General features: G+C 35.3%; 2 long non-coding RNA genes across 5 annotated transcripts; one reads left to right on the top strand and one right to left on the bottom strand.

Moving 5' to 3' along the window:
* Positions 1-9,461: 9,461 nt before the first annotated feature.
* Positions 9,462-12,435, top strand: LOC141377893 (uncharacterized). The gene is made up of 2 exons (XR_012390999.1): positions 9,462-9,892; positions 9,974-12,435. It is a non-coding gene; the product is annotated as an uncharacterized lncRNA (long non-coding RNA).
* LOC141377890 (uncharacterized) lies at positions 11,426-14,437 on the bottom strand. Of its 4 annotated transcripts, none has more exons than XR_012390992.1 (7): positions 14,329-14,437; positions 14,094-14,203; positions 13,276-13,359; positions 13,101-13,155; positions 12,922-13,001; positions 12,675-12,851; positions 11,426-12,336 (listed from the first exon to the last, which is right to left on the bottom strand). It is a non-coding gene; the product is annotated as an uncharacterized lncRNA (long non-coding RNA). The 4 variants fall into 4 exon arrangements; XR_012390990.1 differs by having other exon boundaries at positions 12,926-13,001; XR_012390993.1 differs by having other exon boundaries at positions 14,094-14,181.
* Positions 14,438-27,366: the final 12,929 nt, after the last annotated feature.

Below are 27,366 nucleotides of genomic sequence, written 5' to 3'. Positions count from 1 at the left end.
CATCATTGATTACATCATCAAGTGAAGTTTATTTATAAACTAATTTTGAGAGGATCGTGTGATTATGATTGAACACGGCTGGTTCTGCATTAACTACTTGACTCAGTACTAAAGTTTTTTTTTTACTTTGAATATCTGTTGCAGTATCAACAGAATTTAAGCAAACTGTCTACTTATACTCAAATTGACCATCAAAATAAAGTGTTAATTTTTTTTGTAAACTGCGTATTATTTTGGGGGGAGAATACAAATGCACTGAAATATTTTTCCCAACCTCTGTATTTTTGTCCCATCACCATAAATTACAGTTCAATTACTATTTTCAATACATTACCAATTACTTGACTAATTAATAACCATATCAATAACCATACCAATAAATGACTAAAGATTGTAACAAATCGTCATCTTGGAATTATACAGTACGTTTCTATCTGTGTTCTGAATGATTTTGAGATAATCAGCTTCAAAGTTTTTGTTTTTTTTAAATAAAAAGTCTTAAAATGTAAACAACATCCCATAATGTAAATAAGTTTTCATTTAATAAGAATTTTAATAATTTAATTTTTACAAAAATGTCAGATAGAACCTTATAATTTTAAGGTGACGAAACGTTTTGCTTCATTGTCAATGCATTGACTAATGTTACAGTTTTTCTCAGTGGCTTTGGTGCATTTCTCACAACACTATTTTCATTTGCACCACACTTAATGCATTTTTTAAACAAGTAGTCATTTGTGCACATCATAGTAACAGTTTCTGATTCCTTCCAACAAATTGCAAATGCTTTTGGACATGCATCAATTGCTTTCATACGACTCTCTGCTGCTTATAACATTATTATTTGATGTCAGTCAAAGCGAACTAAACTTGTGAATGCTGAATAGTCATTCCATATAAAACTAATAGTCCTCATTTCATTACTTGAGTCATTACATACACAAATGTTGAACTAGTTATCAAAATCTGTCAAGCAAATTTTATTAAAAAAATGTTAAATCTTTGTTTTCCCAAAAATGTCTTCAAAAATGAACAATTGAATGAATGATTTACCGACCTGTGTATTGTGTATGTTCTGTATGCATGCTTGTATGTTCAGTTCCAGTATGTTCTGCAATATTGTTTACAGTTGTGCACAGCTCTACTCAAAGGAAGTTTATGTTTGTTGTAAATTATTTATTCTTTTGCACAATGCTGTGAATAAATTAGAATCGCAAAGAGCATCTGCAGTAACAATGTAAAACATATATATTCAGTGTCTTGTACTCAGATACTGTAGTTTTCAAGTGGCTATGCAAACAGTATCAAGCAAGGCTCAATCTGAAAACGTGGTCCTGTGGTAGTTTCTGGAGGTACGTATTTTTTGCAGTCTTTGTTTTTTCGAATCCACGAGAGGCCACTGTGCGCTTTTTCGTATCTCAAATGTCTTTCGTGAAGTGCCGTTCGCGCCCGTGCTGTTCTCGCGTAAACCCACCAGAGGCCGCTGTCGAATGACCGTCTGTCTGACTGACTGAATGATTGACTGGGCTGACCCACCATCGTTTATCCCTAAACCCAACCAATTTTACTGATTGACCCGCCAACCCACCTACTTCCCTAAACCCAACCGGGGATTTACAAAAGCCGTCCAGAAAAAGAAAAGCTCTTGTCTGATTTTTACCACGTTTTTCGGATTTTACCACATTCTCACCCTGTTATGAACGAGTTCACTTTATTTTTAGGATTCTGTTTTTGTCTTACCCAATTTCTGGAACCGCTCTTCCCCTGGACTCGAATCCGGTCGTCGTCGCCGTTGTGGTCAGCTCCTCTCTGTGTCTCAAGTCCACCGACATACACGACGAGCAAACTGGACAAACTGGTTGCGGCGGGAAAGCCCTCCACGTGGAGGTAAGCGGTCAGCCGGTAAGCGCGAAAAGGAACGCCATCATACCGCCCCATAGCACTTCGCTTAAAAAATGAAATGCAGCCATACGTACCTCCGGCTACATAATTCGCGGTCAACAGAAACATCCACGGGACTACGTTTTCAGAATGAGCCTGTGTTGTGTATAGTGCTGTCTTGAGCATTTTCAGGAAGTGACACCAAATCTGACTTTTTTTGCATTGGAAAACATTACAGAGTAAACAGTCATGATGAAAACATAACAAAACCTGCCTGTCTGTTGGATATTTCACACTGGAAGAAAGATCATCATCTTCAGCTGAACCTCGCAAAAACGGAAATGCTTGTAGTTTCTGCCAACCAGACTCTACACCATGACTTTTCAATCCAGATGGATGGGGCAACCATTACTGCATCCAAAATGGTGAAAAGCCTTGGAGTAACGATTGATGACCAACTAAACTTCTCTGACCACATTTCTAGAACTGCTCAATCGTGCAGATTCGCACTCTATAACATCAGAAAGATCCGACTCTTCTTATCTGAACATGCAGCTCAACTCCTTGTTCAAGCTCTTGTTCTCTCCAAACTGGATTATTGCAACTCTCTACTAGCTGGGCTTCCAGCTAACTCTATCAAGCCTCTTCAACTGCTCCAGAATGCAGCAGCACGAGTTGTCTTCAATGAACCTAAACGAGCACATGTCACTCCGCTGCTAGTCCGTTTGCACTGGCTGCCAGTTGCTGCTCGCATCAAATTCAAAGCTCTGATGTTTGCCTACAAAGTGACTTCTGGCCTTGCTCCTTCTTATCTGCTCTTACTTCTGCAGATCTATGTGCCCTCCAGAAACTTGCGTTCTGTGAATGAACGTCGCCTCGTGGTTCCATCCCAAAGAGGGAAGAAATCACTTTCGCTCACGCTCACGCTCAATCTGCCCAGTTGGTGGAATGAACTCCCTAACTGCATCAGAACAGCAGAGTCACTCGCTACTTTCAAGAAACGACTAAAAACCCAACTATTTAGTCTCCACTACTCTTCCTAATCTGCAATTGCCTCTCTGAATATCACACTAACTGTACCCAAAAAAAAAAAAAATAATACTTCCCTTCTTAGACTTTACAGACCTGAAACTTGCCTATAGCACTTATTCAATGTTGCTCTTAGTTGTGTAAATTGCTTCCTTGTCCTTATTTGTAAGTCGCTTTGGATAAAAGCGTCTGCTAAATGACTAAATGTAAAATGTAAATGTAAAACTATCTGACTATCTTGTTCATAAACAATGGTGTCAGGACCTTTTATCTTGATGACGCTGACACTTTCATTCACATGAATACTTGCTTTTGAGGAATGAGCTCTCCATTTTGAGCAAGTCATGCACTTTTGCAGGTTATTAACCAGGTTTTCCAGTTTGTACTAATTGTTCTGAGAAATGCTTTGGCTGTTGTGCAAATATTCAATTCAATTCAATTCAGCTTTATTTGTATAGCGCTTTTACAATGTAGATTGTGTCAAAGCAGCTTCACATAAATGGTCATAGTAACTGGAACAGTGTAGTTCAGTTTTTAGTGTTTAAGTTCAGTTCAGTTTAGCTCAGTTCAGTGTGATTTAAAATCATTACTAAAGGTTCAAACACTGAAGAGCAAATTCATCGATGCGTAGCTCTACCAATCCTGAACCATGCGAGCCAGTGGCGACAGCGCAGAGGGAAAAAAAACTTCACCTGAGAGGAGAGTGAAGAAAAAAAACCTTGAAAGAACCAGACTCAGTTCGGCACGACCATTTTAATTTCTCTGCTGGCCAAAAGTCTTGTGCAGAGCTTCAGTCACCGTGATGGAGGCTGGAAGCTGGCCTCAGCGAAGACAATAATATAAACAATATAAATAGTGTTGTGAAAAATACACCAAAGCCACTGAGAAAAACTGTAACTAATCTGATTTTGCTGTACAGTAAAGTGTTCCTAAAACCAGTAAACTGCTCCTTAACTCAAATCTGAAATGTAAGATACACACAAGTGCTTGAACAGTAAAAGCGGTCACACTCACTGATAATTGATGGGCCGCTTTTGGTCAGTGCAAGCCGTCAGTCTCGGAGCTCAGCGGGGCGTCCTGCTTTGATGAGGTCATCGTGGGTCAGCCAGCTCTGATGAGGTCACGGCAGGTCGTCCCACTTTGATGAGGTCAGCTGGAGAGGGGTTTGTGGGTGCTGTAGTAGGGTGAAGGTGATAATGGGTCTACAGAGGAGGAAAAGAGGCCAACATGGACCATTACTGACCAGCTGTTTGCCGTGTACGGCTGTCATGTGCATGAAAGATCACAGGCCGCGGCTTGTACAGGAAAGCAACACAGTCTTTATAAGGAGAGAGAGAGATTGTGGGTCCACTAGTCTGGGTGGTTTTAGGACACAAATTTGGAAAATGTAGACATGACCTAGGTATTAGTTTGGGTTTAGGGGTAGGATAAAGCCATATAATCTATATTTGTACTGTATAGAATTCCTTAAGCCTATGTAGAGATCTTATTATAAACTATCAAAACCAAAGTGTGTGTGTGTGTCCACTGGTTTTAGTGGTTTACAAAAACACAAATTTGGATAATAACAAGGATATGACCTAAGTATTGCAAGATTGGATTTATGGGTAAAGCCATTTAATCAATGTTTTCACAGTATTAAGTTCAAAATGTCTATGAAGAGTTCTGTTAAACCACTAAAACTAAAGTGTGTGTGTGTCCTCTGGGTTTGGTGTTTTACAAGGACACAAATTTGGATGATAATAATATAGATATGACGATATATGATGACAATATATGACATTGCAAGTTGGGGTTTAGGGGTAGGATAAAGCAATATAATGATTTTTTTCAACAGGATAAAATTCATTGAGTCCTTTTAAATCACCAAAACCAATGTGTGTGTCCACTGGTTTAAGTGGTTCACAAGGACACAAAGTTGGATAACAATATAGATATGACTTATCAATATTCAATATGCCTACGGAGAGTCCTGTTAAACCGCCCAAAACCAAAGTGAGTGTGTGTATGTGTGTGTCCACTCGTTTTGGTGTTTTACGAGGACACAAATTTTAACGATGATAATATAAATATGACTTAGGTATTGCAGGAAAGTGTTTAGGGGTGGGATAAAACAATATAATCAATGTTTTAACAGGATAAAATTCATTGAGTCATTTTAATCCTTCCAAACTTATGTGTGTGGCCACTGGTTTGAGTGGTTCACAAGGACACAAATTTGGATAATAATATAGATATGACCTAGGTATTGCAAAATTGGGTTTAGGGGTAAAGCCATATAATCAATGTTTTTTACAGTATAAAATTCAATATGCCTATGGAGAATCCTTTTAAACCACTAAAACCAAGGTGTGCGTGCACTGGTGGTGGTGGTTTATGAGAACACAAACTTTGGATAATAATAATATAGATATGACCTACAGTAGGTATTACAAGATTGAGTTTAGGGGTAAGATAAAGCCATATAATCAATGTTATTACAGTATAAAATTCACAATGCCTATGGAGAGTTCTTTTAAACCACCAAAACGAACATGTTTGTGAGTGTGTGCACTGGTTTTGGTGGTTTACGAGAACACAGATTTGGATAATGACATTTATGTATGACCTAGGTATTGCAAGACTGGGTTTAGAGGTTGAATAAAGCCATATAATCAATGTTTCTACAGTATAAAATTCAGTATGCCTATGTGGAGAGTCCTTTTAAACCACCAAAACCAAGGTGTGTGTGTGTGTGTGTGTGTGTGTGTGTGTGTGTGTGTGTGTGTGTACTAGTTTTGGTGGTTTATGAGGACACAATTTTGAAAAATGACATAGGTTTAATCTTAGTTTGATAGTGTTGCAGTGGTTAGCTGTGTCATTATAATCCAAAACATTTCATTGCATATACTTAAATATTTAAAAACATACTTAATGCGATCTTCTGATATTCAAAATTTGCTGCAGGTTTCCTGTGATGTTTAGAGGTAGGGTAAAGCCATGTACATTTTGTTTTTACAGTGTAAGATACGTTATCCCTGGAGAGTCCCCATAAACCACTAAAAGCAATGTACGCACATTTGTGTGTGTGTGTATATTCTGATTTTGGTGATTTACAAGAACAGAAATTTGTATAATGACATGGGTATGACCTTGATTTACTCTATTAAAGTGGCTTACAAGGACGTGCCATGCGTCCTCGTAATTACTACTTAAAAAGGTCTTTTTACATTCAAATTTTACCACAGGTTTCCTGTGAAGGTTAGGTTTAGGGGTTGGGGTACGGTAAGGCGGTATAATAATAAGCGGTTTTACTGTAAAAAGTACAATAAACCTATGGAGAGTCTTTCTAAACCAACAAACCAAAGTGTGTGTGTGTGTGTGTGTGCGCCCCTCCCGAACACACAGTCACATTTGTCCTTCTCCAGGGAGCTTTTGCGTTTAACAGTGGAATTTCCTATGGCTCTCATCAGAGCGTATGGATCTATCTAATGAACTAATGAGTCTTTTGGCATAGGTACAGAACTTGACATCCTTCTCTCATGTGTGTGTTCAAACACGGGCGCCTCTCTTTTCTGCCAGCTGAAACATGCCCATACATTCTGCCCCACAGTGGCACCGCAGCCCTGGTCGGGACATCTATCATGGCCCCTGAGTGCAGGGTGTGACACTGCTGGCACTCTCGCACTGATTAACTTGGCACCGTTACACTTGCCCTCTTGCCAGAAGAAACAGCACCCGCTGGGCTGGTACAGACGACACTGCAGGCCTTTCATACAGGATGGGCATAGAGAGAGTGCCATCTTTAAAACTGATTTCTGCTTCAACAGTAAGTCATGGGTGATTGTGTATTGGTTGGTTCTCTTAAAGGCACAGTGCATACCTGTTTTGCATTACAATAGCCCCTTTCACACATACAGACCTTTCCGGAAAATTACCGGCAATTTTCCGGAAAGGTTGCATGTGTGAACAGGCCCTTTTTGAAAATACTGGTAAATTCGTTCTGGCTATTTTCCGGAAAGAGAAGTTGTAACATTACGGGTAATTTGCCGGAATGCTGCGCTGTGTGAATGCAGAAGGAAGATTGCCGGAAAGAGCGCGTCCACGTCTAGAACGTGCTGACGTGAGACACCTGCTTTAGCCAATCAGAACAGTCAGACGCATTCACGTGCGCGCGGTTTGTGAGAATAAAAGCCTTTGAATATTTTTCCAGACACCTTTAGCTGCTAGATGTTAGTCAGATAACGTTTCTATGTTCCTTCTTAATGCTAACTGTGTAAATAATCATCGATAAAATGTTTATGATAATCCGTTGTTTGTTTACCTTCAAGCTTTGCGTGTGCCCGTGAACGCCCATAGCGCCAGCACACACACATATCATGAACATCTCGACATGCGAAAGTGATCCTCTATATGTTTTCATTGGAGTTGTACTCAATACTGATCCATCCAAAGAGTTTGTAATGTAGTCAAATGTTTACAAACACAAGCGCAGCCGTTTAGAGCTCATTTCTGGTTAATGATGTCAGAATTTACCGGCTTTTTGCGATGGATGTGTGAATGCTCTTTTCCGGAAAAATTCCGTAACGACCTCGCCTGTGTGAACAGCGCTTTTTTGAATTTACCGGTAAAGTCGTTCCGGAAATTTTCCGGATATTTACCGGTATCACTGTGTGAAAGGGGCTAAAATCCTAAAAACCGTAATATAATTGTCAGTATTTTGATGACTGTCTATATTTACAATGTTCTGAATGTTTTCTAGGAAAATTCTGAGAAATCTGTCATTTTAACCAATGACATGGTGATTACGCTTAAAACAGTTTCAAACAATGAGACAAGACGTGATCATGCCAAAACAGAATTTTTAAACTTGTTTTGCATGTTTACTCTCAAATTTTAAATAAATACCAGGTGGGCCAAATATATGTGACATTAGTCTTTGTTAACAAACTCACATTTAATTTGGCATGAAAAAACTAATAATATATACACTCAGCGGCCACTTTATTAGATACACCTTACTAGTACCAGGTTGGACCCACTTTTGCCTTCAGAACTGCCTTAATCCTTTGTGGCGTAGATTCAACAAGGTACTGGAAATATTCCTCAGAGATTTTGGTCCATATTGACATGATAGCATCACGCAGTTGCTGCAGATTTGTCGGCTGCACTATTGGAAGCTCTATTGGATTGAGAACTGGTGACTGTGGAGGCCATTTGAGTACAGTGAACTCATTGTCATGTTCAAGGAACCAGTCTGAGATGATTTGTGCTTTGTGACATGTTGTTTTACCTTCCTTTGTTGTCCATCCCATCTGCCTCAAGGTTTGACGTGTTCAGAGATGCTCTTCTGCATGCCTCGGTTGTAACGAGTGATTATTTGAGTTACTGTTGTCTCAGCTCAAACTAATCTGGCCATTCTCCTCTGACCTCTACATCAAGGCATTTGAGCAGTTTTTTAGCATACTTATAAGATTACATACCACCAGCACTATATCCTTGATGAATGATCATGTCACATAAGCAAATATAATCTTAAATAGAAATTTCATTGGTCGCTCTGGCTGTTGACATCTGGACACAGTCAGTCTGTGCATGCTGGCAAGATCAGTTTTAACAGAGTTTGTGTAATGGTTTGGCACAGATTGTTTTCCATTTCATTCCATCACTGACAATTGACAGTTAATGTCAATTTTCTTCTTTAAAACAATGGGGATAGTAATTGTTTTGCATATGTGTGATTGCTTATCATTTCTGGGTTCTGAAGATAACCTCATAAACTGATAGGGAAATTAAATGACTTTTGCCAACAATTTTGGGACAAGAGAGGAAAAAATGAGGGTCTGCATTAATGTGGCAAATCCAAGATTGAGAAGAGATTTATAGTAAACTTGGACCAAAGAAAGAGATACAAATCATGCGTTTTATACCTCTGACAAAAATTTTTCAATTTACTCCACGATTTTACTTACTCAAGTGGTTCTACACTTTTATGAATTTCTTTCGTTCAGTTGAACACAAAACATGATATTCTGAAATGCAATGCAATGAAAAAGAAGACAAAATATTTCCCAACATTCTTCAAACTACTTTATCTTATTTTCTTTGTTGCACCTCTAACCAACAACTAGACTTAAAAGAAGGTCATAACAGTCTTCCTTTGTGTTGAGCAGAAGAAAGAAACTCAAGTTTGGAACAGGGATGAATAGGCTAGACCTTCAATTTTTCTCCCTTTGTCTGATATAAATGGAGCTACATTTACACCAACATTGTAGTTTCTAATCATAGTTTAACTATGGCAATTGTGATTTTATTGGAATCAATTTTTAAACTTTGTATTCATTCAATGAACAATTAAAACCTTAATTGTCATTCAAACTTACCAACTTTAAGAGGTGGGCCATTCATTAATTTTCCTTCGACTTTGTCCCTTTATTCATCAGTGATCGCCACAGTGGAATGAACTGCCAACTTATCCAGCAAATGTTTTACACAGCGGACACTTTTCCAGCTGCAACAAATGAGTGTGTCATTGTTGACAGTGTTAATAGCGGTAGTTGTAGAGTTGAACAGGCCTTTGTTGATTCTATCATACTGTTGGAATATTTTGACACCACAAGCTACAATAACACTTCTGTGCTACTATGGTATTTTTTCCAGCTGCTAAATAATAACATTGACAGCCAATCAAAATGTGCAATCACGTGATTGTCACGCGCAAAACTTGAACGGATGAAGGGCAGGAAGTTGAAGGGAAGACAAAGAGGAAAGTCATTGTTGCGATTTAGACCATATTTTAAAAAGAGAGATATAAATTGACAATAAATATATGTAGTGGGTCACTTTTATATAAGAGTATTGTGAACTAAAATATATGCCTGACAGGCGGTAGACAGCAACCGTGTCCTCCACACATAAACACAAACATGCAGAACATACAAAGACGCATCGCCTAAAAATGGCTCACAACTTAAAGTGCCTAAAACAATTGTCTATCACCCGTGTAAGTAATCGGCATATTTCAGTTTTTTTTTTCCTGTTAATTAACATAATCCTTTCGAAGTAACTTTAATGTTGTTTACAGGCAAATTCCCAACAGGCTGCCACATGGAAAACAAGAGTGTCGGAACGGGTCATTGCGCAGGATGGCAGGTGAGTGTCTGGATTTTGTATATATACTTTAGTTGGTGTAGTCTTTTTTTAAAAATAGGAATTCATAAACAAATAAGGTAAGAGTTATAATATTTTAGCTAATATTTGTGTGTATGCTGTGTATACATGGATTAAGAAAGTTATTTTAAGCCTTTCTTTTCCTACGTTTTTTAGTCAGTGTGTCTTTAACATGCGCAAACAACCTGCGCTTTGGAAAGTTTTCGGCTTGTAATGTCGTGATAATACATTTATATACTTAGATGTATAGATAATTTTTTTTACCATTTTTTTTCAATTTCCCAGATAGTTTTTTTTTTTTTTTTTTGTGGAAACCCAAAGTTTTAATATAATAAACCCACATCTATCAGACACCCACCCACATTGCTGTAACGTGTACATATGATAATATATGTAGAGTTTAAACTTGAACAAAGTCAAACGTTGCAATATATATAAAAAAAACTCATTCTAAAACATTATTTCAGTTAATTTGATTAACAGGTTAAATGTAAATTGGTTACATTGTCAAGTTCAAATAAATACAAACTATTAAAATAACAAGAAACAAGCTTGTTTTGTTCAATTAACAGGCCTACAAAAAATCTGAACAAAAATATGTTTACTGAAAATTTAGACTGAACCTTAAACTTTGGACTTGGACACGAATTAACAAACCAAATAATTAATTCTTTTAAATTAAATGACATTGAAACTGTAATAAAATTTGCAAACTGTTTATAGCAAGCTTTTAAATGAATTTTGTAATGGACAAATTTGACTCTGTCAACCATGATTAAACTTCCTGTGCTAGGTAAATGCGATAGCTTTAACACTTGACATCTGTAATTGAAGCTAAGAAAACAGGGATTAAAATTATATGAATTAGTAATGTTTCACAAAATCAGATTATAGCATAAGAAAATTTTCCCTCAAATATTTATACTGTTTTATACTGAAGGAATTGTCACATACTGAAGGAATTGTCATGTATGACTGATTTTCTGATTGAAGGGGGGTCTACAGTAATATGTAGGCCAATAGTGTGTGTGTGTGTGTGTGTGTGTGTGTGTGTGTGTGTGTGTGTGTGTGTGTGTATATATATATATATATATATATATACACTCTCAGAAAAAAAGGTACAAAATTGTACCTTTTAGGGTACAAATGGCCCGTCACTGGGGTGGTACCCTTAAGGGTACAAATTTGTACCTCTATTTAAAGGTACAAAATTGTACCTTCTACATTTGTACCCTTTAAGGGACAATTTTGTACCACCACCGAAGGTACAAAAATGTACCTTTTTATATTATATAGCATTTTCAGGGTACTGACCCAGGCATTTTGATCCTTTGGTGACTGCATGCATAAATAAATAAATAAAATATTTTGGTTCGCAGATGTCCATTTTTATTTATTAATGTAGAAATATTTCATTACAACTCAAAACTGAATGTGTTAAGAAATAAAATTACACAGTAAATATAAAGCAGACATGTAAAACAGTAAAAAGAACAATTTAGAAAACAAATAAAAATTGTTCACTCACTGTACAGTATATAATCTACCCTTAATACAAAGACCACAAGAATACTGTTTAAGATTTATAAACACATTACACAGGCTACATCAAGTACTTCACTTTATAAAGTCCAAAGTATTCGTCTTTAGTCAGAATACTCAGTCATAATAAATAATTTGTCATCAACATTTTCTCTGTATTTCAGAATGAAGGCAATGTTTCTCTATAAATTGCTTCAACAGTGCAGAAAACCAAATACATCAGTAGCCTCTTCCTCAACACCAGTAGATTACTCCTCATCATCCTCAAGTGGAGTTGTAATTTGTTGTAACACAATATGTGTTTATGTTTTTGATAAACATGACATGTAAAGCACTCATATCTGGAAAATGTTCTTTGATAGTCATTAGGACCACAAGTTATTTAAAAATTAGCTTTATGCATGAATGATAGCAGTGTGCTAGATTAACTTGATGATTGTGATTATCCCAAGAGCATGTAGAGAAACAAAAAACAAGGTTGATCACTCTGGTAACTGGAGTAGATCGAGGCTTGTCACCGTCCACCGTTCATTCAAAACATTCCACTGCAGAAACATCAAGGTGTTCTTCTAGTAAGATGGATATGTCAAAAATTTATATTCGTCCACATCATTAGCCCGGCCAATCGCAATCCCATCAACTCTGAAGACTGCCGTGACTCGTCTTGTTAACACAGTTGTCCAGTCGGTGTTGTCCTCCTGTACTTGAACTGTTGGATGTGGTGAAGATGGTTCACTGTAAATGACAAAGCAATAATTACATTAATATCAGTCACTCTATCACTGATGAAGAGAAAATCAACATGCATAGAAAGTAAAATAATTAATATTCACCGATTTAAAAAAAAAAAGTATCACAGATTAAAAGACTAATATTAATTTCATTCATTCATTCAATTTCTTTTTGGCTTAGTCCCTTTATTAATCTGGGGTCGCCACAGTGGAATGAACCACCAACTTATCCAGCATATGTTTTATGCAGCAGATACCCTTCTAGCTGCAACCCAGTATTACGAAACATCCAGACACACTTATTCACACACACATTTATACACTACAGACAAATAAGCTTACCAAATTCAGCTATAGCGCATGTCTTTGGACTTGTGGGGAAACCGGAGCACTTGGAGGAAACCCTCACGAACACTGGAAGAATATGCAAACTCCTCACACAAATGCCAACTGACCCAGCCGAGGCTCGAACCAGCAACCTTCTTGCTGTAAGGTGACAGCACTACCCACTGCGTCATCCTAATATAAAGAATATCAAGCATTATAAAATGCATTTATCACAGCATATACTAAACAGAAAACAACATACACACTGGAGCACAACGAAATGTTGAAGTGTCTCGCTTAACAAGGCTGGCAACATGAGAATTGCTGCTGTAAAATCAATTCCTGGAACATAAAATGTGGCATACAAACAAATATGAAGTAATCCATACAAAGCTAGAATTGAATAATATTAATCAAGTGGAGAAAGTTTAGAAAGAGTACCTTAGAGTCAGGTCCATAGCATTCTTCAGTTGATCTCTCATCTTTCGATGAAAACCTAGAAAATAATTTTAAACACGTGGGTGTACATTTATTGTTGTTTCTAAGTAAAAACCTACAAATTTAAATTAGTATGTAAGCCATTAAAACCATGGTATAGATAATGAGACATACTTACATCTTGTAACTGAGCCATGCTTTCATATGACATGCCTTCACTGGTCTAATGCTGTTAGCCTGCATTATGTTGTTCAATCTTGTCCTGAAATACAATTGGAAACTTCATAAACTTCAGGAAAGCAATAAGATAAAGCAATAACTATTTATTTATAGTATTTTATTTATATATAAGTATAACGTTAAACGATAGTATAGCACCAACAATTCTGGACATGAGAGTTTGTGGACACTCCTCAACATTAATGTAACTTAGACACTGAAACGAAGATATGTACAAGCATACACACGCCACGTTTGTAACTAGCCACGTTTACATAATCAGTCGCTTTGCCGGTGACAAAATTGTGATTTTTCTTCACAAAATGGCGGTGTATATAACCGTCTAAAATTACATTTCCGCGGTCAACCGTGGCTAGAAAATGGCCTCAAAATATAAAACATTATCGATAATTACAAATTCCAGTATTAATAACAAAAGGTTTTATATCAAGGTATATGAAGACTTTAGTCGCGCCAGCTCCGGGCCACACCGCACATTACTCACGGCCCGATTCCGGTGCACGGTTACGGCAGCGTCGGCTCGCTTCTGCCGCCGCATATGGCCCGAGTAACGATACAGCAGACGGACTCGGGCAGGCGAGAATCTAGCCGCAACTGGCCCAAGTGTATTTTGCTATCTGGGTTGCGATTATATTCCGCCGTGGCAACACTTATTAATAAAGCAGTAACGTAACGTAACATATAAGGCGCGAATACGTAACGTAGGCGATAAAGGGAACTTTTACACCGAGAAAACTAACAGCATATAGTACTTACCTTCTATAACGTTATGTCCCTCGGTGACTTGGATATCACGTTGTATTAACTTCTTTAATAAGCTGCAGACATCTTAGCAAACTCCATCCTGCAGGCCAACGTAACGTTAACTTACACCAGCCAGCCCGGAGCACAAAGCGGGGGAAAGCCGAGACCGGAGAGTCAGACAAAATCAACAGAACACGGCTTCACATGTAAAAATGAGACTGAAAATATATCTTTAATACATTCTTACCTGAAAAGTGTGGACTCCAAAATAGACTTTTCTTTGAAAAGCGTGCGAAGTTCTGTGTAAACAGCAAGCATACTCGACCGACCGCCTCAGTAACAAACACTACTATAACGTCTCAAAAAGCCAAATTCTTAAAGAGACAGCAACATCACCACCTGTATGAAGATGCTGTCCCTCTGCATGGTTCTTCTTATTCTACATCTCATATATACTATAGGGACTTAAACAGTAAGCAAAGACCAGTATTTACGTTTTTAATGATTAAAATGACATTTAATTATAAAATAAATTATTAACATTTTTGAGAAAAAATGTAATTTAAATACATGAAAGAAAAATTAATTATTAAAATATTTAATTCAATCAATTTATTTATTTATTATATTTTTAAATTATGTATTTTAGTATTAATGTTTAGTATTAATACATTTAAATTAGTGTTATATAGTGTCTTGATCTTATCATGAGCTGAGGGTACAATTTTGTTCCTATAGGGAAACAAAATATATAATTGTACCTTTAAAGGTGCCAAATTGGTCCTTTATGGTACAATTTTGTATCCAAATGTGCTATAAAAGGTACAAAAATGTACCTTTCAAACCTAAATCTGGACATTTGTACCTTTATAGCTCATTTGGGTACAAAATTGTACCCTAAGGACCAATATGGGACCTTTAAAGGTACAATTTTATATTTTGTTCCCTCTAGGAACAAAATTGTACCCTCATTGTACCTTTTTTTCTGAGAGTGTATATATATATATATATATATATATATATATATATATATATATATATATATATATATATATGTATATGTGTGTGTGTATGTGTGTATATATATATATATATATATATATATATATATATATATATATATATATATATATGTGTGTGTGTGTGTGTGTATGTGTATATATATATATATATATATATATATATATATATATATATATATATATATATATATATATATATATATATATATATGTGTGTGTGTGTGTGTGTGTGTGTGTGTGTGTGTGTGTGTGTGTGTGTGTGTGTGTGTGTGTGTGTGGCTCATTGAATGGAGGAATAAGTCTAGTTGCGTCCCCAATCCTTGTTGAACTTATTCATTTCACCTTATAGATATCATTGTCGATATAAAAAATGGCTTTACTTTAGCGAATGATTGTTGTGTTGTAATTGCTCAGATTATTGTTGGCACAGCGCGGAAAACCAGATGAGGAGGTTTTAAAAATATGCCCTCCAGTGAGGTTTCTTCTTTTAATACATCTCTCGCAAATCGCACACTCTTTTCATCCGTCGCTGTTTTTGATAAAGTCGGGCCGGTGGCAGCTGTGGCTGGAGACGTGACAGCTCGTAAGCCGCGGAAGGAGCGGCGGCCCCGTTAAAGACTGGCGGTTTCATTCGGGTATTTGTTGTGATCCCCCGGGAAACGGGTCATTAGCGTTATTGATGGGCACTCAGTGCGAGCGCGGATGCCGCCATGCATATGGTTTTAATATGACAAGACGTGTTAGGGGGGACGGCTTACTGTTTAAAATACCTCAGAGGTCCGTGAATCTGACGTAAAGGGCCGTCTGTGGTGGAATTGGATAAAAAGTCAACTGTGCGCTTGGAAACTCGCTCACCTTAGATATCGCGCATGACGCACTGCAATTAAAGGTTGCTCTTCGACTGTAGTTAGGGGTTTATTACTATAATTTGGACCCTCAAGATATTTTCACTGGTGTGTGGAAATATGCTGCCACATTTCCTTTCAGTAATGCGCTGATATACACCCACCACTTAGTGCCACAACAATCTAAAGCACACAATAACAGGCTTGTCTGATTGAGCAGCAGCAGTCGTTTAAATGCGCATTTAAGACTGCATTCTGCACACTTTTATCTGTTGCTTTAACAGTCATGCTCCTTTAGATAGAGCAGGCTTGAAACAAAAAAGTTCTTTCATAAGCAGTGGGTTTGTAATTGAAATAAAAAGATGAATCATTTTGGTAACAAAAATGTAGCTTTAAGTAAAAAGTGGATAAAAAATTGAACACTGTAAATTCCACATTAAGCAAAGTTTAAAATATACACATTGATGAAGTTTATTAAAGGGATAGTTCACCCCAAAAATGGAAACATGCCCACCATTAACTCACTCTCCCCTTTTCCCCTTGACCACAAATAAAGATATTAGAAAAGCTGAAACTTGTAAACAAACAAATATGGAAGTCAATGGTTATAGGTTTACTGCTTTTTTTAAAATATCTTTCTGTGTTCAACAAAAGAAAGAAACTCAGACAGGTTATAGGAACATGTAAAGGGTGAGTAAATGATGACAGAATTTTCCCTGTAGGGTGAACTATCCCTGTAATGGCAATATTTGTTGGCCCAAACAATGATGTGCTAACTTTTATATTTAGCTTTAAGCCTACCTGAACTGAAAAGCTTATTGAAGTTCATTATTGGCATTGTTTACCCAAAAATAAAAATGTACCTACTATTTACTTACCCTCAAGTAGTTATAAACATGTATGTGTTTTTTTCTGTTGAACACAAACAAAGACATTTTAAAGAACGCTGAAACCTGTAGAAAAAGGATATAAGGAAGTCAATGGCTACAGATTTCTTAAAAATATGTTGTTTTGTGTTCGACAGAAGAAATTAGGACATAATGGATGAGTAAATGATGAAAGAATTTTCCTTTTTCGGTGAAGTATCCCTTTACTATCCCATTTGTTGGCCAAAACAATGATTTGCTAACTTTACACATTTTGCTTTACCTCAACTGAAAAGCTTAATGTAGCTGTAATTGCGCTTTATATTTATTTAAAAAGTGGGTAAACAACTGAACATAATAAACTCCACACTGAACAACTTAACACATACACATTGATGAAGTTTATTAAAGGGATAGTTCACCCAAAAAAAATGAAAAAATGTTTGTAACCCTTAAGTGGTTATAAACATTTATCCTTTTGTTGTTGTTGAACACAAACAAAAAAAATTTTAAAGAAAGCTAAAACATGTAGCTAACTATAGGAAAAGCAAGCATTGAAGTCAGTGGCTACAGCTTTTTATTTTTGCTTTAATATCTTGCTTTGTGTTTAACAGAAGAAACACATGCAAGTTAGGGTGAGTTAAATGATGACAGAAATTTCCTGTTTGGGTGAACTATCCCTTTAATGGCAATATTTGTTGGCCAAACTATGATTTTCTAACTATTATATTTAGCTTAAAGCTTAGCTGTAATTGCACTTTATAAGTAGTAAAAAGTGGGTAAACAACTGAACATAATAAACTCCTCACTGAGCAACCAAATACATACACATTGATGAAGTCTAAGACGATAGTACTCCTAAAAATGAAAAATTGCCCACTATTTACTCACCCTTAAGTGGTCATAAACCTTTATTTGTGTGTGTTTTTCTACTGAACACAAAGGAAGATATGTTAAAGAAAGCTGGAACCTGAAACTGTATAGGAAAAGGAAATATGTCAGCGGCCACAGCTTTCTTAAATATATCTTGCTTTATGTTCAACAGAAGAAACTCAGGTTAATTAAAGGGTGAGTAAATGATGACACAATTTTTGGGTGAACTATCCCTTTAATGGCAATATATGTTGGCCAAAACAATAATGTGCTAACTATTATATTTTGCTTAAATCTTAAAGTAGCTGTAATTGCGCTTATATTTAGTAACTAATTACAACCAAATGCATACACATTGATAAAGACTATTAAAGGGATAGTTCACCCAAAAATGAAAATTTCCACTATTTACTTGCCCTTAAGTGATCATAAACATTTATCCTTTTACTATTTTCTGTTGATCACAAAGACTTTTTAAAGAAAGCTGAAACCTCTAGGAAAAGGAAATATGGAGGTCAATGGCATCAGGTTTCCAGCTTTCTATAAAATATATTGTTTTTTTTTTTTTTTTTTTTTTTTTTTTAGCTTTATTTTTATACATTAAAACGTTTTACAGAACAGAACATTCAGTGACAGCAGCGGTTATTAACAAAAAAAAAAAAAAAAAAAAAAAGACAGTAGCCGCAGATGTAAATAAAAAAATTTAAAAATTACAAAAAAAAACATACAATATTTTCAGTTTCAAAGGAGCTAGAAATACTATGTCCTATTCAGGTACAACGTAACAGGTGCCCATCTTTGTTTAAAAATATCCATATATGTTTTAGTTGAAGTTTTAGTATGTTTAATATGTTTTAGTTGAAGTTGAGCAGTCATATACTCCATTCTATATATACAATCAAGTTTTTCTATCCACTGTACTATTGTTGGAGGGTGTGGCTTCATCCAATTTATTGTTATGGTCTTTCTTGCACTTAGTAAAAGTATATGTATATCTCTGGTTTTTATTATATATATCCTGGGGTATCCCTTCAAGCAAGAAAAACAGGGGAGTAAAAGGCAGATCTACCTGCATAATTTTCATTATCTCAATCTTTACCCCTTGCCAAAATGCAAGTATCATTCCCAAAATATATGTGCGTGATTACCCACATTTCCGCAACCCCTCAAGCATTCCTCTGACTGTGGACGATTAGTATATTTGGAGACCATCAATGGTGTTCTAAAAAAACTAATTTTTGTTTTCCAGTCAAACTCTTTCCAGTTATGGCTGTTGATCCCCTTATGAGCTTCTGAACATATGTTTTCCCAAATATCATCCTCAATCTTTTCATTAAGTTCAGATTCCCATTTTTTTTTTTAATTTGAAGGGTGTTATCTGTTGAATCCAGGATTAGGCTATTATTATTGGTTTGTTTTTAATATATATCAAAATATATTGCTTTGTTTTGTGCAATATCATTCAAAAAAGAGTGTTTATATGACATGTAGAACCAAAGAACATAGAGATGTGTTCTTCCCAGATGTTTATTTGTAAGGGCAAGTTTTAAATGTTAGTAAAACTATTAAATATTTACTGATAATGATATGTACAGGGAACATTGAACGTTATGTTCAAGCAAATATGCTGGTGAGAAAGTTTTGTTTGTGTTTGGAGCAGGTTAAGGAAAACCTCTTTAGAACTTACTTCTTTGTACACAGCTCCTCTGGTGTAATTTTAAGAAGAGAGTCTCCATAAGCTGCAGGTTGCACAATGATTGTTTGAGGATTCTTCTACCAAAACATAGATGGTGTGCATGTGAAATATTTTGTAATGTAAGAGTTTTTCCTTTAATGAAAATTTTGATCTATAAGTTTATATGTCGGTTGGAGAATTCTCAGAATAGCACTTTAAAGTTATAAACCTAATGCTTACTGAGGTGTGTTTTCAGTCACCTTTAGTGGAATACTGGCATAGCTGTCTTTTTAAGGCATAATGTGTGGTTTGTATTGTTTTGTTTGTTTGTCTTTTGTATTATTGGACCTATGGAATAAACAGAATATATCTCTAATAAAAAGGATGAGTAGGCTAAATAATGACAGGATCTTCCTTTTTGGGTGAACTATTCCTTTAATGGCAATATTTTTTGGCCAAAACAATGATGTGATAACTATTACGCTTTGCTTTACCTGAACTGAAAAGCTTTAGCTGTAGCCTAATTGCACTCTCCATTATGGCAACTGCTGCATCAACATGTTCAAATAACTCGTTTTCACGGTCAGATAAGATGTTCAAGCTGTGTTTTTTAAGAATTCGGCCTACAAACGCTGTGAAAACTAACTTCGGTCTCTGAATAACATAAATAGTCACACGGATGAGTGTTCAGGTGCGCAGAGTGTCCGAGATTCAGGCTTGACCACCGGCATCCACAATACCGCGTCGGGCGCCACCTAGCGGCCCTTCTCGCCACTGACCCGTGCTGACACTGCACGAATCCCCTGCTCATTGACATTCACCCAGAAACCTGCTAAATGATCCCTGAATAATCTAGATTAATGACGGCTCCTGTTAAAAGGGGAAAAAACTATGATAGTGCTCTTTGCGTATACACAAAGTTGTTGAGTGTTGATTTTTTTTTTCTTCACTGAAACGAGGGATTTTCCAGCATCTAATGTGGCGTTCAGTCTGCTGTTTTTAATAGATGGTCTCTCAGATGGACTTTACTCTGTCCGTAGAGTCGCTTCTTGTAGAGAAGGAGGTTTCAATCTAGATGAAACAGACCACCAAATATGATCTCTTTAAATGTAGAAGACATCTATAGTTGGTTGTAATAAGTGTACTGAGAAAAAAGTTTTACTAAAAATTGTTATGCATTATAGTACTGCATTTATTCATATTAAATATAAATTGTACACATTTATTTGTCTAATTTTAATCTAATTTGCATTTATTTGTTTTAATCTATTTTTTATTTAGTGTATTTATTGTAATTAAAAATATTTATTTAACAGTTTTGTTTTTAATGTTTTATATATAATTTTATTAGTTTTTATTTCTTGGTTTCTTTTATACTCATTTAAAATTAGTATTTAACTAATTTAAAAACATTATCTTAATCTTGATTCATTTAACAGTTTTATTGTATTAATATCTATTATTTATTTATTTATTTATTTATTTTCGATAATTGTTAGGCTTTTCTAATTTTTGCAAACATTTTCCAAACATTTTTATTTATTTTTTTTTTTACATTTTAACAATTAATTTACATCATCAAATAGATTTCTTAATGTGCTTATTTTGTTAAGGCTCTTTCTGACTGACACATAAAGCAACCAGTCACAGTTAGTTTTGTTCAGTGTCATGTTAAGGGTGTGAAAACTGATCGTTGATATTAATTTTGGCACTGTACTTTAACAGCTATCAATTTTCTTAGGAAAATCCTGTAGAATCGATCCAATTTGATAAAGACATCAAAACTCCTAAAGTGTTTCCTGTTTTGTGTGTCAGCGGACTGTGAGACTCAGACTAATGGAAGAAAACATGGAAATTTCCTTTTAGTACTATAGTACTAAAATTTTATATTGAGTATTATTATGGGGTGACACAATGGCTCAGTGGTTAGCACTGTCGCCTCACAGCAAGAATGTCACTGGTTTGAGTCTCGGCTGGGCAAGTTGGCATTTCTGTGTGGAGTTTGCCTGTTTTCCCTGTGCTGGCGTGGGTTTCCTCCGGGTTGCTCCGGTTTCCCCCACAGTCCAAAGACATGTGCTATAGGTGAATTTAATGAACTAAATTGTTCATAGTGTATAAGTGTGTTGTGAATGTGAGTGTGTATGGGTGTTTTCCAGTACTGTGTTGCGACTGGAGGGACATCCGCTGCGTAAATCATATGCTGGAATAGTTGGCGGTTTATTCCGCTGTGGCGATCTCTGAAATAGAGACTAAAGTTTGTCATCATGACAAAATTAGACATTTGTTTGTATAATTTTATTTATTTGAATCAAATTTCTATTTATTTGTTTTAATATATATATTTAATTTAGTGTATTGATTATATATTTAACCATTTTATGTTTCCTCTTTAATTTTTTGGTTTTTGTTTTATGATTTAAAGTTTTAAACAATTTTTTTTTCTGTTAATTCATTGTTCCTTTTCATTCATTCATTTTCCTGTCTGCTTAGTCCCTTTATTAATCCGGGGTCGCCACAGCGGAATGACCGCCAACTTATCCAGCAAGTTTTTACGCAGCGGATGCCCTTCCAGCCGCAACCCATCTCTGGGAAACATCCACACACACATTCACACAGTCATACACTACTGACAATTTAGCCTACCCAATTCACCTGTACCGCATGTCTTTGGACTGTGGGGGAAACCGGGGCACCCAGAGGAAACCCACGCGAAAGCAGGGAGAACATGCAAACTTCAAACAGAAACACCAACTGAGCCGAGGTTCGAACCAGTGACCCAGCCAGAAGGTTCTTGCTGTGAGACGACAGCACTACCTACTGCGCCACTGCCTCGCCTTGTTCCTTTTATACAAATTTAAAATAATATTATCTTAATCTTTGATTTGTCCAACATATATTTATTGTAATATATATTTATATATATATATATATATATATTTATATATATATATATATATATATATATATATATATATATATATATATATATATATATATATATATATATATATATATATATATATATATATATATATATATAWWATTTATTTATTTATAATAATTGTTAGGCTTTTCTTTTTTGCAAACATTTCCCAAGCAGAGCTGGATTTAAAAAAAAAAAGCATTTTAACAATTAATTTAAATCAATAAATAAATTTCTAAATGTGTATTTTTCTAAAGGCTCTCTCTGACTGACATGTAAAGCAACCAGTTAGTTTTGCTCAGCGTCATGTTCAGGGTTTGAAAAATCATCTTTCAAAGGTGTTCTAATAATTCTGACTTCAGCTGTATATTGACACATACACCAAGTTTTCTTGTGAACTCTTACCATGTCTGCCGGTGCTCTAAATTTGCAGATTTCAGACTGTACAATGAATTTTATTTATTTATTTATTTATTTGTCTCACATAGAGCGTTTAGCAAGATTATGGATTCACAGTGGTAGTAACCATTATAGGGGTTGGTCAGATGTATATTTACAGTTGAAGTCAAAATTATTAGCCGCCCCTGTTTATCTTTTCCCCAATTTTTGTTTAACAGAGAGAAGATTTCTTCAACAAATTTCTAAACTTAATAGTTTTAATAACTGATTTATTTGATTTTTTGCCATGATGACAGTACATAATATTTGACTAGATATTTTTCAAGACACCTTTTTAAAACTTAAAGTGACATTTAAAGGCTTAACTAGGTTTGTCGGGTTAACTAGGCAGGTTAGGGCAATTAGGCTATTATTGTATAATTGCTTTTATTCTAGCTGAAATAAAAGAAACAAGACTTTCTCCAGAAGAAAAAAAATATTATCAGACATACTGTGAAAATTTCCTTGCTCTGTTAAACATCATTTGGGAAAAAATTAAATAAAATTCAAAGGGGGGGCTAATAATTCTGACTTCAAGTGTATACTATCTTATTTTATTCATTAACATTATTATTTAAAATACAGATCAGCTTGAACTATTTTTCCACTATTAAAGGGCTGACACCACCTGCCCCATACACCTAAATTTGATGTCTTTCAGGGGAGAATCAAGCATTAGTTAAGGGGACTCAGTCCCACCCAAACCCCCTTGTAATTCACACCCTGATCTACCTGGATTAAGACATCCAAACTCCTAAAGTGTATCCTGATTTGTATGTTATATCATTAGATGTTCACTCAGCGGAAGGTGAGACTAATGGAACAAAAGATTATAAAACTATATTATAGTACTAAAGTTTAGTATTTAGTATTATTATTTTGTATTCCAGGCTAGTATTTAGTATACATTTTAATATTATTATTATTTTTAGTAATTTGCCTGATAAAAATAGCCTCAATTATTCTGTCCACGGAAAAGAAATTCTCGCTGCCTCAATATTATATTATTTATAATTATATATAATTTTAGTCTGGTTGACGTTAGGTGAGATGACTAGAAAAGTTAAGTGGGTTCAACTAAAATGTTCACTACATTATGGAAACTTAAGTAAATCTGTGTGAAATGTATACAGTTGAATGAGTTAGAATTATTAGCCCTCCTGAATTATTAGCCTCCCTGTTCTTTCTCCAATTTCTGTTTAATGGAGCTACATTATTTTCAACACATTTCTAATCATAATAGTTTTAATAACTCATTTCTAATAACTGATTTATCTTTGCTATGATGACAGTAAAATATATTTTACTAGATATTTTTCAAGATATAGTATTCAGCTTAAAGAGACATTTAAAGACTTAACTAGGTTAATTAGGCAAGTTAGAGTAATTAGGTAAATCAATGCATGATGATGGTTTCATCTGCAGACAGTTTTAAAAAAATTGTTTAAGGGGGCTAATGATATTGATTAACATTGGTTTAAAAAAAAATGAAAACTGCTTTTATTCTAGCCAAAATAAAACAAAGAAGAAAAATTATTATAGGAAATACTTTGAAATATTCCTTGCTCTGTTGAACATCATTTGGAAAATATTTAAAAAAGGAAAAAAAATAATTCAAAGGAGGGCTAATAATTATGACTTCAACTGTATATTTTTGTGTGCGCGCGTGTGTTTAAGCAGAATTTTTAATACCAAGTGCAGGATTCACGACAGCACAACCCACCGCTGTGCCACTTAAGGCGTCGATTTCATTAGCAAAACATGCACCCAGCCTAAACAAGGCCCATTTCTCAAGTGTCACAAAAATTAATCTCGACATCAGTTTAAACCAAAGTGCAACAAGTACACAAACAGATGACGCTTTTACACCCTCTGAGATGCGTTCACAGTGTGCAAGTGTGGGAGAGTTCTCTGATACTCATCTCCAGCAGCACTTTGGCATTTAAAGATTTGTTGTTTCTGTCCAACAAGTGGCCCAAATGGTGCGAGACCCCATTGAGTTGATTTCCCTCGCTCTCTCTTCAATTTTTATCGCCAGTTCAAAAAGTCACAGCCCTCGGGGAATGGGAGAGAGAAGAGTGTAATCTCTCTGGTGCGAAAGACAGCATGGTGATAGTGTCGCTTCGCTGGCGCTGTACGCGTAATTTCCAGGCTAAAGTTCCCATCAGATCGCATCTGATCTGACCTCTTCACTGGGTTCTTTCATCAAAACCACCAATCTGGCTGTCTTTCAGAATGCCAGGCTTGTCTTTGCTTAATTAACCTGTATCAAATAAGTCTGGGTTACATTCATGCACTAAAAAACACAGGTTTCGAAATATCCATCAATGTAAACCTGATAAACTGACACATATAGGGCATGTTTTATGCCTGGCCGTGCCTAACAAACCACCGGCGCCAATTCCTAGCTTTGCAAGACAAGATATTTTAAATACAGTTCATATTTATCTGCATGCCTCAGTTTAATTATACTTTTTATTGAACTCACAGGCAGCAAAGCCAGGGCAGTAAAGCTAAATCCATCTTAACGCCATCCCAGCAAAATTGCATTCGCCTCATTGACATTTCACCCAAGACTGCAGAACTGTGAAGATGCAATGAGCAACAGCTAAATGAGTCTTTAAGCTTTGTGTTGTATGTACTGTCATCTGCTTTTAGATATTTTAGCTCTCCAAAACGTCTTATACTGCTGGAAAATTGTTATTTGTTTTATTATTTTAAAATATTGTAATCATAAACACACTGGGGAAAGAGATAATTCACCTAAAATTAAATCTGCCATCATTTACTCATTGTTTCTTTCTTCTGTTGAACACGAGAGTTATTTTGAAGAATGCTGGTTGATTGTACTCATTGACTTTCATGGTGTTTTTTTCTACTATGGATATCAATGGGTGCAAGCAACCACAATTTTTCTAAATATCTTTGAGTTCAATAGATGAAAGGAGTCAGGAAGGTTGAAAACCACAGGAAGGAGAATAAATAGTGAGGTATTATAAATTTTGGGTTAACTGTCCTTTAAAAAAAACAGGCTCTTTATTGTCATTCATGGTTCTGGTACTCTTTAACATCCATGCAAACTTTTAATTTATTCGTTCATTTATTTAATCAGCTTAGTCGCTTTTTATTATTTTTTTTTATCACCACAGCGGAATGAACCGCCAACTATTCCAGCATATGTTTTACACAGTGGATGCCCTTCTAGCCGCAGCCCAGTACTGGGAAACATCCATACACTCTCGCATTCACACACACTCATACACTACGGCTCTATTCACCTATAGCACATGTCTTTAGACTGTAGGGAAAACCGGCCTGTTCTTTCCCAAAGGATTTGATAAAACATGACAATAGACTAACTAAGCTACAAGACGAATCAAAACACAATAAAATATATGAAATACATGAAGCTTTCTTAAAAGCTTTGCTTTGCGACAAATTTGTAATTGATGGAGATTAATAAACAGTACAGCATCATGAATTTAAAAAACTGATTAAATGACTTTACTCACAAAAATGTTTCTTTAAAAGAGTAAACCTGTTGCCATAAAGGGATAGTTCATCCAAAACTGAAAATATTGTCATCATGTACTTACTCTTTACTTGTTGACCTGATTTTCTTTCTTCTCTTGAACACTAAAGAAGATATTTTGAAGAAAGATGGAAACCTGTAACCATTGACTTCCACTGTATTTGTTTTCCTACAAAGTCACTGATTACACCTTTTCAGCTTTCTTCAAAATATCCTTTTCATTTTCTAATAATAAAAAAAAAAAAAACGTATGAACATTTGAAACCACAAAAGGTTTAAAAATAGTCAGTACACTTCTATTTATGGGTGAACTGAACTGTCCCTTTACAATTATTAAGAAAATGAAATTTACCAAACATATTGACAACTTCTGAGCTCACAAAAGGTTCATCTTTAGATGCTTTTACTGCTTATTGTTAAAATCATTTCCCTATAAGTAAAAGAATGGCTTTTTCGCCTACTTTTTTCAGTTTCATCTACCAGCTAATGCTTCAAAACTCTTCCACATTCACAAAAAGCGGTTTGTATCCTCTATAAATAAGCTGGATGTTTTCTAGTTATTTAGTTTCTTTAGTAACAGTTTGAAAACCTGTAACCATTGAGGTCTATATATTTATTTTTCCTACTATGGAAGTCAATGCTTACGAGCTTTTAACATTTTTCTAAACAACTTATGTTGTGTTCAATAAAAAGAGGAAATTTATAAATGTATGAAACCACTTGAGAGAGAGTTAATAGTGAGTATATTTTAGTTTTTGGGTGAACCTTTATCTCTTTAAGACAAATAGTTGGATTTACCCAATATATTTACAACTTACTGACAACATCTGAGCTCACAAAAGGTTCATCTTTAAGTTTTTTCTCCTTATTGTTAAAAATGTATTTGAGTTTCTTTAGTCTGTTGAGCACAAAATATAATAATCACTGTGAGAAATTAATCGGTTTTTGTGGGAAATGGAGTTTTCTCCATAAATGACACTATTAAAAAAGAGACAAATACAAACAAATGGTTTTACCAAACATATTGACAACTTCTGAGCTCACAAAAGGTTCGTCTTTAGATGATTTTTCTGCTTATGGTTAAAAAACATAGTAACACTTTACAATAAGG

The sequence above is a fragment of the Danio rerio genome, chromosome 15 (genome assembly GCF_049306965.1).
Source record: "Danio rerio strain Tuebingen ecotype United States chromosome 15, GRCz12tu, whole genome shotgun sequence".
NCBI lineage: Eukaryota > Metazoa > Chordata > Actinopteri > Cypriniformes > Danionidae > Danio > Danio rerio.
This window is presented reverse-complemented; position numbering and strand designations above follow the sequence as displayed.